The sequence below is a fragment of the Kogia breviceps genome, chromosome 9 (genome assembly GCF_026419965.1).
Source record: "Kogia breviceps isolate mKogBre1 chromosome 9, mKogBre1 haplotype 1, whole genome shotgun sequence".
Classification (NCBI taxonomy): Eukaryota; Metazoa; Chordata; class Mammalia; order Artiodactyla; family Physeteridae; genus Kogia; species Kogia breviceps.
Window position 1 is genome coordinate 99,090,933 of NC_081318.1, and position 18,606 is coordinate 99,109,538.

Sequence of the window (18,606 nt, forward strand, 5' to 3'; positions counted from 1 at the left end):
GGAGAACATTTACTCTGTAACCTTCTATTCCTTCCTGTATTTGAACGATGTAACTGTAGAATCTATTGGAAAAAAAGGTTCATTAAAATATAATGTGAAGTCAAACAATGATTAAAGGATTCCAATTTCGTGCGAAAACCGTTACAAATATAATTGAATGTGACTACTATATTAAGACTGAGGTGTTAGTTATGCGATAGGAGCGCAGAGAAAGGGTGTGTCTTAAGTCTGGAGGGGTCTAAGGAGATGTCAAAGCTGAGGTGACTCTTGAACAGAGAAACTGAATGTCCTACTTTTTCATTCCTGGAGAGTCCAGAGGCCCTGAAATCCAGTCCCATGATTATTTTCCTGAGCTGGAGCCTAAATCCCCACCGAGAGACTGGAGGAAGGCGGAAGAAGAGTGGTTGAGGAGGGAGAAGCGACGTGTCACAAAACGGTGCGGTACGGGTTTGTGGCAAATCAAACCAGCCGGACTTCCATATTCCCACTCTCTCCTCAGGGCAGGCGGGCCCGCCCTCTCCCGCCTTCCCGCGACGCTTACTGGGAAGTAGATGATTGACAGAGTCATCCACCAATCGCTGCTCGGCTACGGGGGGCACTCAGGCCCTCAGCCTGGTCTTTGGTCCCTCGGGCGAGACGCGGCCTCTGTGCGTCGACGTCAGCGTGCTGACGTCACGGGCCGGGTACTCGAGAAGCCGGGGGCTGCTGTCCGCGGGCGGTGGGCTGCGCGACGTCTGCAGGGCTCGATTCCCGGTCCAGCCCCGCCGAGCCCCGCCCCTCCGCCCGCGAAGAGTGCAGCGGGCGCAGCCACAGAGCCGCTGTCGCTGGGCCAGCCTAGGGCGGCCGGCCCGGAACCACTCGATGAGGTAGGCTGGGTTTCTCTTCACCCTATTTGACAGATTGGAAAACTGAGTCATCCGAAATCAGATAATTTGCCCGGGACTCACTGGAGACCCGCGAACGGAGGCCAGAGCCGAGCGTGCGGATGTGTTTGTTGAGCCCTCGCCGTCCTCCGTGGAGGAGGAGGGGCTAGGCAGGCTGTATTTATAAAGGGTACAAAAGTGAAGTTGCAGATTGCGGAACCCCTTTTCATCCAGGGTTTGGGCTGGGATGAAGGGGATGGATGCAGGTAGCGAGGTCTCCATTCCTTAACCCTGCGGACCCCGAGGAGCCCTCGGTGGGGTCCAGACTGGTGCTGGCCCCTTGGGCCCTACAGAATGACCAAGAATGGTGACTGGGCTGATGCGTGGATTATACAGACAAGGTCGGTTACTGACCTCTTTTATTCATCAAGAAAAGCTGTGTTCGAAACAAAATTGAAAAATTAAAGCTCAAGTCACAAATGTTCTGTCTCTGGTTTCAGTTCACTGCTTTGCTCTCTCATGGGTATCTGGCCATATTTTGAAATCTCAGTAGCATGCTTATTTTTGTTTTAGGATTAGAAAGGGATTCTCTCTCTCTCTCTCTCCCTCTCTCTCTCTCATAGTTCAAACATAAGTTAACATTGTGGAACTTTTCTTTTCACTCTCTTCATGTGCCAGTTGTTCACCATGTCATTTGTCTTCTATTTCACAGATGGAATCACTGAATTCATCACTTGACTCAGTAATAGTTTGGATAAGTTTAGCAAGGTAACAGAGGAACAGGTCGAACCTCTCAATACTAATACTGGAATTAGTTGTTTGTTTCTCAGAATTCTTTGTTGAGAAGGGTTCTGAAAGATAATTCCTATATATATATATATATATATATATATATATATATATATATACACATATATATATATATACACTGTCTACCCATACACCCTTGCAAAACAAAACAACTTAGGGTACCGTTGCTTTATTTATGGGTTCTAATAAGGTGGGGCACAATTCATGCTCATAAAGTGAAAATGTATACTATAGGATATATGTATCCATATGTAGTATTTTATATTGTGAAGAATTTATTCTCTTTAAATCTTGCTGTCTCAGACATTGACCTTTTAAGACTGCATTATTGCATAAAACTGCATTAAAGAAATGAAATTAAAGCCGCTTCAGGGGACTTTTCCTTACTTAGGTTCACAGAAGAATGGTTATTATCATTTGAATTTAGTCTTTGGACAAATTTATCTGATGAGTGCCTCATCTATGCCATGCTTTGTTTTAGATGTTGGGGATTGAATGCTGAAACATTTAGATAAGGGTCCTGCTCTCAAGACCTTTCATTTTGGTGGAGATATTATAAATATATAAACAATTAGATAATGATAAATGCTAGAAAAAAATATTACAGGGGAAGGGGCTGGAGCGTGACTGGGATGTGGAGGGAAATTTAGATATGGATGGTCAGAGGAGATTTCCTTGAGGAAGTTTGGAGAAGACCTGAGTGTTTAGAATGAGTCAGCCATGGGAAGATGGCTGGAAGTTTCCAAGCAGAAATAACAGTGCAAAGGAGCTGAAGGAAAAAGGAGCTTGGCATGTTCCAGGGATAGATGAGAAGCTGTGTGGTTGGAGTGAGGTGAACCTAGGGGAGAGGGAGATGAGGAGACACAGGGAGGAGATGACACTCAAGAGGTAGGCAGGACTGAGATCATCTGAACCCCAGGTAAGAATTGCAGCCAGACAAAGGAAACAGGATTTAGGTATAGTCAAAGCTCTCCTTTTTTTTTGCTTTTTTGCACCCTTCCCACGCCCCACCCCCAAAGCTCTCCATTTTTTTAAGTGACATTCATAGAAGCTAACCAGTTCTCTGCTTTATATTGGTTATGAAATCACTGTAGCAAATCATTATATGTATATATTTTTTACTGATGGTCCTCTTTCTTAATGGAAAAATGTCTTCTTCCCTCAAGCACTGTGTCCCAAGCTGTTTCTTTCCTATTCATTTTTATTACTGGCTGGACTCTGAGCCTCTGCTTATCTTTCACTCCCTGCTTTTATCCTTCCTGCTCCCAACCACGAGTCCTCTCCAGTGTTGATGTGCAGAATCTAAGTCCCTGCACTTCCCCACACGGAGTTCTAGGAAACTGCATTGTCAAGTGGATTACTGTTTTCCATTAAAACTTTTATTACTGACCAGAGACTTAACGTCTGCCTTTATTTGGTGCCTACAATGTACCAGGTGCATTATATACATTCTGATCCTTCTAACCTTCTACTGCAAAAGTAAATGTTATCCCTTCTTGGTGGAAGAGGAAGCTTCTGCCTCAGGCCCCCCAGCTGGTACTGAGGGAGCCCAGGTTTGAAACCAGTTAGCCTGCCCCCAAAGCCTAATCCATGCTACTCCACCTCGCCGCTTCCCGAGTATATAACAACTACAAACCTCTATTATTTGAAATTAATATTTTATGAAATGGCATTTTAGGGTTCGTGATTCAATCTTCTTAGTTTAAAGGTGAGACTGGAGGCCCATTGATATTCAGTGCTTTTCAAGGCCGAATTGGCACCAGATTCTCGCCCTGCTGATTCTCAGCCTAGTGTTTTTGTTTGCTTGTTTGCTTATTTGTTTTTCTGCTATACGTCATGAAAGTCCCTTCACAAGGAGTTTCTGCCTACACAAAAATATAATATTTCAACATCATGAATTTACTACTGTCTATAAACTCATACAAGGCAATTTTTAAAAGATGAAACAGTGCTGCTTCTCAGGATAAAATAACCCCTTGTTTTATTTTACTTCTCTTTTTCAGCAGTGAGAAGGTGTAAACATTCTGGATGAATCTTGGTTTTCTTCGTAGAAAGTGGTTTCAAAATGACTTTAAATTTTAAGGTTTAACTTCACAAATCTTTGTAAGGGAGTTTTAAGTTTACTGTTTTCCCAGCTTTAACCATTTGCTTGCAAGTATGGGAATATTGCCGAGTGTTTACTGGCTCATAGTTTCTGCTGGCAAGTAGAGTTTCTTCCCGTGATTGAGAAAGCTGTTGGGTCAGCTCAGGAATACAACTTCTCTTTCTTAGTGTAATGTATTATCATTTTAAGAAAATGAGTAAAAATCAGTTCCTAAATTATACGGTTGGAAAATGGGTTACTTTGTTTCTACAATTTAAAAATACCCATTCTTTATTTCTAAGGTTTGCTTATTTTATTAATTATGATTGGGATATGGTTGATGAAAAATAGTAAATTAACAAATAGCTAAATTTACTTTCTGGTGGCTTTTTGACTCTCCTATAACTTAGTGGAGATTGTCTTTTCTATTAGTCAAATCAGAATAATGTTATTAGAATTAGTAGCACCTTCTTTCTTAAACGTTGGAAGATATTTAAATTTAGCCAAGAGGGAGCTTTTGCTCTTTAAGTCATCTGCGGGCTGTTTTGACGGAGTATCTCTATCCTTTAATATTCATGCAACTGACCTCCACCTTCCGAAGGTCCAGGCTGTCATGATTTGGACGCAAATTATAGTACTGCCCTTCCACCAGGAACTCAGTGCCCCAAATTGGGCCCCTGGCCTTTCCAGCTTTAGTGCCATTTTTTGTGCTCTTGCCTACAGCCTGGGATGCCTTCTAGATGGGCAAACCCAGCCAGAGTTCTACCTGTGCCTCTGTTTCCATCTATGCTCCTTTCTCGGCGAGATACTTCCTGTATCGCTTTAATGGAAGCCTTTTCTTTCACAGCATTTTTGGTAGTCTTTCTCGTGACAGTTTACCAATCTTGGTATCTTTGGTAATACACTATATTGTATGTAGGTATTCAAATATATGTTGACTTGAGCTTAAAAGGGACTTAACAATTCATGGTAGACATGCAAAGTCTTTTGTAGATTATAGAGCCCTGTAGTTTAGTTTAGCCCTTTTAGATTTGTAGAGCTTTTATTACCTCCTCTTTGCGGGAAGCGTTGTTATGCTTTTCTTGGCTTTGATTCAATAGAACCTTTCCTGTTTCAGTTAAGGGTCTGACTGCTAGCTACCAAGGGGTCCCTTGAGAGGAACTCACCTCTTTGCGCTGTAAATATCGAAGACACATTGTTGCAAATAAAAATCACTGTTCTCTGTGTTTTATGGCTTTGGAAAAAAATAACAGTAATTCCAGTTTTTAATAGTGAAGATGAGAAAACTGAAGCCCAGTTTTCTGTAGTGCCAGGCTAAGGAGCCTGAACAGCGCTCCTGGTTCACAGCAGCGGGGGCTAGTGCGGGCCGGCACTCGTTCCGACGTTCTGCAGCAGAATTCCTGGTAGCCTGTTAAGAGAGCATCAGTACAGCTTAGGCCTTTGACGGATTGTTACACTTGCTTTGCTAGTGAGTTGCCCTGGATCTGGGAGACACCTCTTGTTGTGACACACGGTCAAAGCAGGACCTCTCACCAAGGATCCCGGACTGAGCTATTTAAGCCCATGGGATCTTCCTGGGCAAGCATTGGCTGGTATTGGGTTTGGCAGGCTCTTCAGTTTAAAACCTCTCTCTTCTACTTCCCCTTTCATCACAGTTTTCCAAAAAATATCTTGGGACTGATGGGCATCCTTTGTATTAAACTTCGAGTTTGCAGGAATTCAGTCTCGTGCCATCTAAGTTGCAGTAATCACAGGTTTCCACGTCCCTTATTTTCCAGGACAGTTTACTTTTCAGACACTGCATTGTTGCTCGCTAGAGCATGCTCTTGTTTGCTTTTTGTTTCAGGAAAATGTATTCTCATAATTCTTTAATTAATCAATCACTTGCCGAATTAATGATGTAGAACCAGAGAATTTCAAGTTCATTTTCCTATTTGTATGGTATATTAAATTCTTCCAAGGGAACACAAGGAGCTCTTGAGAAATTAGAATTTTCTCCAACTGAGGTTGGAGCACCAGCCAGGACTTTCTACTGTTATTATTAATAAAAACTGACATTTAGAGAGGGCTTCCTCTGTGTCAGGTGCTGTTTTAAATGCTGTGTGTCAGGGTTTCTCATCCTCAGCAGTGTTGACATTTTGGGTTGGATAATTTTTTGTGGTGGGAGCTGTCCTGTGTGTCATGAGGGGTTTAGCAGCATCCCTGGGCTCTATCCGCTGGGGACCAGGGGCCCCTCCCCTAGCTGTGACAACCGAAAATGTCTCCAGACAATGCCAGCTGTCCTGAAGGGGTTAGTGAGCAGAGTCCTTCCCTCCACAGCCCAGACACCTTGGGAACAACTGCTTTATATAAACTAATTTATTCCTCTCAACAGCCCTCTAAGGTGGGTCATATTATTGTCCTCATTTTATGGAAGGAGAAGCTGAGGCATAGAGAGGTTAAGTAACTTGTCTGAGGTTATACAACTAGTCAACAATCATACTGGATGTGAAACCAGGCACTGCTCTTTGTGAACCCTGGCCCAGCGCATCGGACAGACTGGGCGTAAACTGTTAGGGATCCAAAGACCCATGTAAACCAGGGGACAAAACAAATGCCAGTGGCATCAAGCAGGGCTGTGAGGTGGCTGGAGTGAACTGGGGAGCCTTGCCAGAATTGCCTGTTTTTCAAGAGAAGCTAGAAATCTGGATTTTATTTGTGTGAACAAATTCTTATCTTTTAATATTGGCAATTCAGCGTTTACAAAACATCGTGCAAGCCACTAGACAGGCAAAGAGTATCACCTACGTATGGACAAGATTTGGTCCCCGGCCATTAGTTTGTGGTCTTTTTTTGTGGAGACTTTGCAGCAATGTAACATTATAGAGAATTGTATATTCATTTGATGAGGGCCAAGGAGGTAGATTCTCTGTGGAGAGCAAAAGTTTCGCTTCTTGGAAGGCTCTGAAAATAAGGATGGGTGGTTGGAGCTTCTAGCTAGAAATGGTTGTCTTGCTTTCTTATAAGCCGAGAGTGCAAGACTTAGGCTGGCCCTCCATCACACTTTGAACAGTTTATTTTATGACCTCTGCTTGTCCAGGTGTTAAAATCCATATCTTTTTTTTTTTTTTTTTTTTTTTTTTTTTTTTTTTTTTTTGCCGTATGCGGGCCTGTCACTGTTGTGGCCTCTCCCATTGCGGAGCACAGGCTCCGGACGCGCAGGCCCAGCGGCCATGGCTCACGGGCTCAGTCGCTCCGCGGCATGTGGGATCTTCCCGGACCAGGGCACGAACCCGTGTCTCCTGCATCGGCAGGCGGATTCTCAACCGCTGCGCCACCAGGGAAGCCCTAAAATCCATATCTTATATGACACTGAGAAAACATAAATTCTGGAATGCAATGGCTGTATCCTGGAGAAATGAACCACAACCATACCTCACTTTTTTAACAGCCAGTAACCAGTTGAGTACGCTTTAACTCTCTAGGTAAGACCAGGCTGTCTGCCTGCTTTAGTAGCAGATGGAACTCTGCTGGCCTTTGCAGCATTTGCCTTGAGCCTGTGTGCCATGATGCCTCTGCTCTGGTGTGAAAAGCAAACTCCTTTTCTTATGCTGACTTGTCATGGCCTCCAGATCTGTCCCGTCCTTCAGTCCCCTGTACCTCCTAAGACTCCTTCACGTGGACCCCTCCCCTGCTGTGGATGGCTCAGTCTCCAGAACTTGTTCCTGGTCCTCCTCCGTTTTTAATTTCCTCTAGTCTGCCTCTTCCTTGCTATATGTCACCTTTTCATTTCTTCTGAAGCCATACATTTTCTCTTAGGCCAGCTTTTTCATCAAGCCTTTTCTAGCCACAAGAGCCTAAAGTTTGGTCCTTTAGACTTATAGCTATCTTAGGCTTTAATTTCTAATTATTTGTATAACCATTTTACCTCCTTTATAAAACTGTATTTTACTTGAGGATAGGGAACAGCCTTTCCCATCTCACTTTTCCCCCATGGCATCTAGCATAGTGTTTTACATAGGGTAGATACTTAATATGTTTCAATTTATTCACTGGAGTCTGGTAGGTTCCCACTCATACAGTGATCTCTTCCCTTTTTTTCCATATATTTGTATCAGTTTATATAGTGTGTTGTTAGAGTGACTTCACTAAATAGAATTCAAAATATGTAGGAAAAAGTGATGACCAAATTAATTTGGAGAGGTTGGAGCATCTTTATTAATTACGTTGTCAATGCTAGTAATCAGAGATGAAATATTCTTGGTTTATTTAATATAACATATTAGAGCTCCAGACAACTGTGTAAACTTGTCTAACTTTAGGTAGCAAGCACCTAGACTCCATACTTTTATACAGTGATATTTGTAATTCATGAATTTAACAAACAAACTGAACGCCTAAAACATGGCCAGGCGTTTCCCTAGGTGCTAAGGGCACAAAAGTGTCTTCTAGGACCTTTTGGTATAGTACTGAGAATAAGACATGTAAACAATATGTGAAAATGAAAGATTAGAAGTGCTGGTAAAGAAAGATAATATATCAGTGGGATCAGAGAAGATTTCATTGAGGAAGTGATACGTAAGCTTCCTTGAACAATGAATAGGCTTCTATTGCTGTTAATGGTTTGGCAGTTGGAGGGAAAGGCACTCCAGGCAGGAGGAGTGTTAGGACAAAGGCACGGATGGTGCAACCACCTCGTGGACAAGGCAATCAACAATGAGTTAGTACCTCTAGAGCCCTGGGTGTGAGGGAAATGGAGTTTTGAGTAGAGGGAGGAAATGGTTCGTTCAGGCTTTCATTCTAGAAAAACTAGCATGAGAATGTTTTGCAGATAGTAGACTGAATTACAGAGTAATGTGGATAAAGGCCGTTTGGAAAAAGCATGGAAAAGACTGATGAGAGCTATTAGGAGAAATGACACAGTCACCAGTTAAGAATATAATGTTTGGAAGATAGAGCCAGTAGCAGAATCACATTTAACACATTGTCTTAATACAAGGTATAAACGAGATCTTACTGATTATTATTGGTTGATTTTTCTTGCCTTAAACATTTGTGAAGTATTTATAGGTAGTGTATATATATTATACATCAATGTCAGTATTTTTAAGTCATTCTTAACATTTTCTTTTTTGATTTTGTAATTGTTTATTTCTTATTAATTATTTGAGAGCAGGTTTTTGGAGAAATGCTAGTTTCAAACCTCTATTGAGAACCTTGTGAGCTTAAACAGGTCTTACTTTAGTGATATCCTCTGACTCTGTAACATGTGTTCCCAGCCCGTTCTCATTATTAGGCTGTAGTTCATACTCTATTTTCTGGATATATTAGCTTGTAGTTGTATTGAATCTTATAATTAGTGGTCTTTGTTTCTGTGATCCTGTTTCCTGAAGCACAAGCTAGGTTGATAAAGTCCTCTGATGTTGATCTCTCAAGGCTCTGTGTTCCTTTGTGACTGCCTAAAAAGTCTGATGAAGAAAGAGGAAAGGGTACTGGTTTAAATCTCATATCAAGATTTGAGATTGACTTTCCTTACAAGTCACATGCACCAAGCTTTGAACCTCAAACCTTGACTTAACAGAAGAGATTAGTGATTTTTTTTTAAAGAACTGTGTTTTATCCATGTCTCAAAGTATGGGAGATAACATATGTAACTTCTGCCTGTTGGTAGATACCCCCACGCAGACATGCAAATGGCCTTCCCTTTTATTGACTTGCTCTAGTGTGAGATAGGAAGTTGGCCTCAGATAACTCCAGGGGTAGTTGTTGTTACATCTTCCCTACCATTGCTGTTAGTGTGCCACTTCTACCAGCTGTAGAGCCACTACAGGAGCAGTGAGTAGAGGATGGCTCTGACAACTAGAGCGACACTTGCAGGGAACCCTTGTCCTTCCAGAGAAGGAGTCTTGTGTCGTTGAATAAAAAGAAATGTATCTTGCCTCTAAATATCCACCTTGGCTTTGCTGTTTGCTCATCAGCTGGCTACTTATAGTTTAGCTTCTGTTTTCTCTGCATAGAGAAGATAGGTCTGGGGAGGCCTGCGAAGAATGTGTTCATCACACGTTCTTAATTCTAGTCTTTGAGATGAAGAAAGACAGTTACTAAAACAAGTGTACACCTTTAGCTACCTTCCTATGGTTCCTAGGAGAGCAGTGAGCTCACTGCCTTGAGATATTATTGATTTTCAGATCTAGATCAATAAGATCATCAGTTCCACCCTGAGAATTGAAAGCGTTTGTTGGAAAATTGCTTGCAGTAAGTACTGAAGAAGTGGCATTACATAGTGCAAAGGTGTCCTTGTATGCACTGGAATATATATATTTCAAGTTTCTTAATTGAGGGACCTTCATCTGTCTAGATAGTAGTCTGGCTGTTGATTCCATTATTGCCAAAGCTGGCAACACATCTCTAAGAGGAAGGTTTAAATATTCATGAGAATATGTACACTAAGGAGCAACATGGTTCCTCTGAATTACTGTCAGCTGACGGTTTGACTGGTTGACAGTAATAATGAGGTCAAAATTGGGAAAAATAGTGGTAACTCCATAAGAACCATTTGGTATTTTTGTGATTTTTAGGAAAGCTAAAAATAGATTTAGTTCTATGGGAAGAAAAAAAAAGTCCTGGAAAATGATAGGCAGTCAGCAACCCCCAAAAAATCAGCAGTCTTTTGACTTGTGGAAAAGACTGACTCATGAAGGAACATGAGGTTATGTGTAGCTTCTATGATTGGGAAGATTAAGACAAAGGAGTTTCTAGGTAAGCTATGGCAAAAATATTTGAGTGTAGGAGTTAAAGCTGAAGCTCAGAAAGGGGAACAAGCTGCAAAGTCAATTTGAGCACCAGAAGAGATCTGTTAGGAGGAGAATCAGAGGTTGGAGAGATTCAGTAGAAGCTGGAGGAAGGTAGCTATAGGAACTTTGTTGTTCCAGTGATTCCAGGCCACTTGATAGCAGCTTCTGGAAAAGAGGAGAGGCAAATAAAGTAGTGTTCTTGTTTGACAGAGGCCATCTTGAGAGAGACTTTTGAAAATGGTGAGGTGTAGCTATAACATTCCAGCCATCTGGCTCAACCAGTGCTGGTGACGTAACTGGCTACCTAGTTGTTGAGCCCTGCAGGGTGAGCTAACAACATGTACCACCCAACATGACTTTGACCACTGTGTGGCCTATTTTCATTTTGCCAACCTATGATCTTTGGAAGAGCAAATATACATTGTCAAAAGACCTTCCTCTGTCCAGCTGGCTCATCCTCCCCTGGACCAAGCAACATCCCATTGGCATGGTTATTGTCAAGAGTATACACTTGATTTCTTTCCCTTCTCTCCGGTCACTCCCTTGTAGTATTTATATATCTGCTTCCTTGACTGTTTGGAAGTTTTTCTGAGAGCAGGGAAACTCTTGCATTACCTTTTGGGTCCTTTAAAATATCTGCTTGGAGTTTTACATTCTGTAGGTGTTCAGTGCTTATTTAAGAAAATGAGAACTCTTAGAGGATTTAAATAGGGCCCACCTCATAATTATTTTCTGTTCTACAAATAGATGCACTTTCTTTGGTTTTTTCCCCCCTCTTCTTTTATGGAGAGAAAGGAGAACATTCTGATTTCTGTTGTATCTCATGGCTGTTAATAATTTCCATCTGAATGCTGCTGACTCCCTTTCTCTTTCTCAGACCTCTCCCCTGAACTCCTGACTCATATCCAACCGCTAACTTTTATTTCCACTTAGATATTAATAAGCATCTTATACTCAATGTGTCCAGAATGAACTGATGTTCTCCCTCAGAGTCGCCCCTCCTCTAGCTTCTCCCTTTCAGTAAATAGTGAGTCCATCCCTCCCTTCCCACAGCCTATAAATCCAGCAGCTCTCATTTAGTCCTCCCTTTGTCCTGTATCCCATGCCCAACCCATCCCCTACTGCTTTTGGCTCTGTGTCTGGAACCAACCGCTATCACCACCCTCATCTACTAAGGCAGTATGTCCTCTCTCTCCTGAATTATTGCCATAGTCCCCTAAAGGGGCTCCCCACTTCTATGCTTCTGTCAGCCAGAGCGTCTCCTAAAGCTTAAGCTGCATCAGGCTTCTCTTCTACTGAAAAGCTTCCAGTGTCTTCCCATCTCATGTAGAATCTTTACTGTGGCCTATGACACCCCACAAGGCCGCCCCAAGTTGTTAACTTCTCCGTTATCACCTCCTGCTGCGCTTCCATTCTGTCAGCTCCTGCAAAGCTGAAAGCTAACAACCTGCTGAACTCCTACCTGGCCCGCTGCACCCCATCCTTAGGACCCTGCCTGTCCCCTTTGCTCCACCTGCCCTGTTCTTCCTCCGGATACTATGTGACATTTCTCCCTTATCTCCTGCTCGTCTTTGCTCCACCTTTGTTCACCTGTAAATGATCTCAGTGAGGTCATCCTGGCCAAGCAGTTTACGGTTACAGGGCTCCTTTGTTTATCCTGTGTCCCTGCACTCTAGAAGGTAAGCTCTGTGAGGGGAGAAAATTCCTTCAGCTTTATTCATTGCCACCTCCCCAGTGCTCAGATGAGGACCTGATATATTTTTGGTAGTTCAAAGCATATTTGTGGAGTAAATGAAGTAGATGCGGTATATTCTCGGCAACCTTTGAATTTTCAAAAATTATCAAGTGCAGTTTTTAAACCTTATAGTATACATCCAGGTTCAGTTTCTTAATAAGTGTTTTAGATTTGCCTCATAAATTATGAAAACATCAATATGTATTTACCCAGCTATCTTTAAATCTTAATATTTCTCTCTATGTTATATGTCAAATAAAAGTTCACTAATATTTCTAATATTGGTATAGAAATAGGTCACTTAGAAATTAAGTTGCCATAAGAACAGGTTTGGGCTTGGGAGATAAATTAGTGTCTGTGAGGGGAGTGACTTAAAAACACCATCACATACTTGTTTTCTGCTTTAATTCTTCCAAGTCATTGATGCTAATTTCTAAATAAATTTGAGTCTTGAAACATGCTGTCAAAAAGTTAAATTCTCTTTATGCACACACAATTACTTTTATCTGTTGATATTCACAGAAATTGTTCAATGAGATAAGACTGCAGGAAATGACATAGAGCTTGATTAGAGAGCCTTAATGTGTGTCGAGGGGGAAGAGGGCAGAACACGTAGCAGCAGAGTGAACAGACTTATCAGGATGGAATAAAACGTTTCATTACCTCCCAAATGAATATGAACAACAATAGAAAATATGACACCTGGAACATAAGTGTTCAGAATAAAACCATGGAATTAATACATAGAGATATTACTGTGGCGTTGGAGTTCTAAATTCTTGAAGAAAAGTAAGAGAAAGAAGGAAGTGCAGTTGAAATGTAGGTCCCAGTGGAATAAGTCAGCTGCATGAATAAAACAACACATGGTGCCCCCAAGCCTCAGTGGATGATGCTTTGTAAAAGATCCATCGTTCCCCAGGTGTCAAGAGTATAAGTACTAACATATGGCACAAGTGAAGGATAAATTTGGCCTTTCAAAGCTTACAGTAAAGTTATGTCTTGTGCACATTTTCACTAAAGACCGGAGCAAACTTTAGACCCCAAACTGTTGCATGGTGTGCACTCCGTTCTTTCATTTAAGCCTTGTGACGACACAACAACAGCAAAAGACTATTATTAGGTATTTGGTATTGGCTCGAAATCCAGACAGAATGACTCCTGTCTGCAAGTCACAAGCACTTTAGAAGTGTTCATCCAATCTCCATTTGTGTCTAGGAAATTTGATAGTTTTATTAGGGGCAGAATGATTTGGATGCCCAGAAATCTTATATAGGCTTTCCTTTGAGTCTATCCATGTGTCTCAAATTGTCACGTACATAGGAATTATTACACAGAGGTGTGTGTACAAAACCCACATGCATTCTCTTTTATAGAATGATTTATGAAGTTTTCTAGGACGGTTCCAGTTACTTATTCTGCTCTTAAAGGGTGTCACTTTCTGTATGATGATCCTTTAGCAAATAAAATTTGATTCAGTGGTTAGTGCTTTAAAAAATTATGCAGGGCTTCCCTGGTGGCGCAGTGGTTGAGAGTCCGCCTGCTGATGCAGGGGACACGGGTTTGTGCCCCGGTCCGGGAGGATCCCACATGCCGCGGAGCAGCTGCGCCCGTGAGCCATGCCCGCTGAGCCTGCACATCCGGAGCGTGTGCTCCGCAACGGGAGAGGCCACGACAGTGAGAGGCCCGCGTACCGCAAAAAAAAAAAAAAAAAAAAAAAAAAAGGTAGCTCATACTTACAGTAAAGTTAATTTAATGATTTTTTGCAGTGAAAATTTGTCTTTATTCATATGTTTATATAAACACACACAACATACACATATGTATACTATAAACGTATTATGTTTAAATATATTTATATCATATATACATGTTTGTATATACTGGATGGATTGATAGATAGAGCAACTCTATCCCAAAACATCCTTTTGTTTTACTTCAGGATTCAGTCTAGACTTCTGCGTTGCATTTGATGGTTGTGGCTCTTTATGCTTTTCTAAGTTTGAAGAGTATCCACACCGCTTTCCTACCTTTTGTTCTCGTTTTGTTTTTCAACACGTTGACTTCGCTCAAGATTCCAGGATAGCTGTCTTGTAGAATGTCCCACCTACTGTGTTTGTTTGATTGTTTCCTTATGGCTGAATTCAGGCTAAACATTTTTGGCAAGGGAACATCGTAATTGTTGTTATATATTTGTGACTGTATCACATTAAAAGGCATATAATGTCAGCTTGTTCTAATATTGGTAATGCTGTTTGATTACTTGCTACAGGTGGAGACTATCAGATCTCTCTACTATAAAGTCATATTATTCCCAATGAAATTATTAAATATTCTGAGGGGTAACACTTTGAGACTATGAATATCCTATTCCCCAACAATGTTTTAATAATTTTAAGCATCCAGTAAAGATCCTTGCCTGAATCACTTACCCCAACTGGGGGTTACAAACTGTTGATTTATCTAGTTTTATTATTTTTTCTACATTTCTTAATCTAACATTTGTTTCCTGTAAAGGAGAATTTCTACCCTCTCTCTCTTTTTTGCAATATTACTATGGACTCATGGAACTTCTTAATTTTTCCAACATAAATTCCAGCATTACAGTCATTATTCATTTTTATGTTCAAGTCACCCAATCTGACCCGCGGGAACTCCTCATAGCCTACAATTTTTTTTTTAATGATTATGGCTTTTTGTGCCTTCTCTTAAGAAATCTTTGCCTACAAAAAGGTTTTAAAAATATTCTCCTTTAAATTCTTATAACAGCTTTATATTTTTAGCTTTTTTGCCTATGATCCATCTTGAATTATTTTTTGCATGGTTTGAGTTAGGGTTTGAGATTCATGGGTTTTTTTTCAATTTTGATATCTGGTTGTCTCAGCATCATACTTCTTTTCTTGTTGGATTGCTTTGACATCTTTGTCAAAAGTAAAATCATATAAGTGTGGGTCTGTTTCTAGACTCTTCCTTATGTTCCGTTGATCTATTTTGTTGATCTTTATGCTAGTGCCACACTGCCTTCCTTACTGAAGTGTTACAGAAAGTCTTTAAGTAGTGTGTCTTCCAATTTTGTTCTTTTTCAAGATTGCTTTGGGTATTCTCATTTCTTTGCATTTCTGTATACATTTTAGAATTAGCTTATCCATTTCTACCAAGAAAGCTTGATGAGATTATGATTGGGATTGAGTTGAATCTATAGATCAATTTGGGGAGAATTGAAATCTTAACAATATGACTTCTTCCAATCCATAAACATGGTCAGCTCCCTGTTTATTTTCATCTTCTTTGATTTCTCTCAGCAGTGTTTTATAGTTTTCAGTGTTGGGACCTTGCATATATTTTAAGTTTATCGCTTACAGTGTTTTATGTTTTGGGTGCTATTTTATTTTATTTATTTATTTATTTATTTTTGCGGTACGCGGACCTCTCACTGTTGTGGCCTCTCCCGTTGCGGAGCACAGGCTCCGGACGCGCAGGCTCAGCGGCCATGGCTCACGGGCCCAGCCGCTCCGCGGCATGTGGGATCCTCCCGGACCGGGGCACGAACCCGTGTCCCCTGCATCGGCAGGCGGACTCCCAACCACTGCGCCACCAGGGAATCCCATTTGGTGCTATTTTAAAAGCACTCCACCCCCTCATTTCTTCCTATTCCCAACTGCCCAAAATGGAGGGATTGGTAAACAGGTGAATCACAACATCCTGAATAAGCTAGTTTTTTGTTTTCTTTTGTTTTTTGGTGTTTTTTGTTTTGTCTTATTTTGTTTTTATCTAAAGTAGATGGAAAATAGTCTTGAGGCAGCATGATTGATGTCTGTGTACACTATTTTCTGATAGGGGCAGAGAGGTGTGGAAGAATGGGAGGAAGCAAAAGCCTCCCTGAGAAAGTGACCTTTGAGTTAAGGCTTATTAGGATGGCTAAGAGTCATAGAGATAAGGAAAGTAGCACTCAAGGTAGGGAGAAAAATACAAGCTGGGGTCGGTGAGAATGTGATTCCCTTAGGGAACTGCTTGTGATTTGTAGTATGGTGAAGTGATTCTGGAGAGGTAGGCAGAAGTAGGCCATGTGTTAGGTTAGGCAAGATTAAGGAATTTGAGCTCTACCTGAAGGTCCCAGGAAACTAATAAATGATCTCATAAATTTAATTTGCACCCCTAAAAAATTTACAGGTGTTGGGTGAGAATTCCCTTAGTTTATCAATAAATTTATTTTTCTAGTGTACCTTGACTTGCTTTGCCCATTTTTCTAATTGGATTTAAGGTTTTTATTATCTGTCTTTCAATACTCTTGTCTTGCTTCTAATGTTTTTGAATAGAGAAACTTGATTTTTACGTATTCAGTTCTATTTTCCATCGTAGATTGTCTTAGAAAGAACTCCACATCCTAAAATCGCGTGTTATTTACCACAATTTCTTCTGCTATGTAAACCATACAAACGATTTTGCTTTGTTAGCTTTTTAGTAAAATCTTCAGTATATTTTGATATGTAGATTTCTTCCTCCATGTACTTGAATGACTGGTTAATAGTTTTATTCTTTTGCAACTGAATTTTGATGGTATCTTTATCATCTGTAGATATTTTTTGGTTTACACAAGTTTTTCCTTGCAGAAAAGCTTAGGGAAGTACAGGCCACACAGTGGCTTATTGGTAATGAGTTTTCCTTGGCCGTCAGTGTTTTTATTATTTTTTAAATTGAACTAATGCTTAATATTTTGGAAATTTCCTACGATAGTTAACGTTTCTGGCTTCTACTGATAAATAACAGTATCCTCTATGTCCACACGTTTGGCCCTGGAATACTGGGCATACGCCCCTCTCCTGTTTGCCGGTTGTTCCTTGTCTCCTGACACTGATTGACAGTTGCCCATTTTTGTTCAGCTTACTGTGGTGTTTTTTGCAATATCACATATTCTTCCCTAGGTCTCTTTCAAAGCCTGGAGAATAAGAGACTTGAGAGGGACACATTTTAAGAAAACTGGAAGGTAATGGATATCTATGTGGAAATGAAGAGTCCCATGAACTTTGAAATTACGCCAGTCCTCCCAAATTCGAAATTAGTCAAAACATATATAATTTCAAAGCTTTTTGGCTCAAATAAGTTGTAAGTTGTGTTCATGTGTGCTTGCGAAATGCAGTGAAGCATTTCAGCGGGTAAACAGAAATATTTGCCTTCCGATTAGGTTTTTTTTTTTTTTTTTTTTTTTTTTTTGCGGTACGGGGGCCTCTCACTGTTGTGGCCTCTCCCGTTGCTGAGCCACGGCCCACGGGCCCAGCCGCTCCATGGCGTGTGGGATCTTCCCGGACCGGGGCACGAACCCGCGTCCCCTGCATCGGCAGGCGGACTCTCAACCACTGCGCCACCAGGGAAGCCCTAGGTTTTTTTTTTTAAATATGAGTTTTGACTTATTTTTGTGATGTTTCAGGAATACATTCCAGTACGTGGGTCCTACTTGTGGGAGCTATTGTGAGGCTTAAATGACATAATGTATGTTAAGTACTCAGCGCCAAGCCTGACTCAGTCTCAGTGTAAGGAAGCTATTGATTTTGTTAATATGTTAATATAAGGCATACACTATTACATAATATAATAATATGTTAATAGGTGGGATAGGTTTGTACTTATGTTCTTTTGTTCTTGTGTGTTCTTGGCCAGATAATGTTAGGACTATGCTAGCTTTATTCAATGATAGGATAGATAGCTTTTCTTTCTTTTTAATGTTCTGGAACAGTTTATAGGATTTTGTTTATCTCTTATTTAAAATTTTGAAATACCTGTCATACTCTCTGACTCTCATTGCTTTGCTAGGTAATTCTTTGTCAACTTTTTCACTTTTCTTTTGGGGATGGTTCATTCTATTCAGGCCATCTATGTCTTCTTGATGTAATAGATGTATTTTTTCAGAGTATGGACTTTCTTTATGATTTTCAAATGTGATTAGTATAAAGTATCACTTACACTTTGAAAAATAAGCTCTCCTATTATGGGACTTGTATTCCTTTCCTAATCTCCCCTCCTGAATCTGGGTTTACCTATATTCCCTTTTAAAAGACTAACTTGGGGGTTTATTTATATTTTTTAAATTTGTGAAAATGTTCATCCATGTACAAAAGTAGAGGGTTTAATATAATGAATAACACTGTATTCATTCCTCAGATTGGAACGATTATTATTATTATTCTTTTGGATTTATTTATTAATTATACCCATGGTTTTTCTTTTTTATGTTTCTTCCCATGGGGATAGAGTTTTTGTAACTTTATTGTTTAAATGCCTAATTCTTTAATTTTATTCTTTATTGAAAAGTAATTAGAGCACTTTAAGGAAGTGAATTTGATAATAAGC

At 40.5% G+C, this 18,606-nt stretch overlaps 1 protein-coding gene across 2 annotated transcripts in view; it reads left to right on the forward strand.

The window, feature by feature from the left end:
* Positions 1–249: 249 nt before the first annotated feature.
* The window catches only part of STARD3NL (STARD3 N-terminal like), a 50,859-nt gene continuing 32,502 nt past the window's right edge, over positions 250–18,606 (forward strand). The window contains exon 1 of one of the 2 annotated variants that reach the window (XM_059074057.2): positions 250–866. The gene's annotated coding sequence lies outside the window, so the exon portion shown is untranslated. The remainder of the gene's footprint in view (positions 867–18,606) is intronic. The other variant, XR_010842294.1, reaches the window with a different exon arrangement.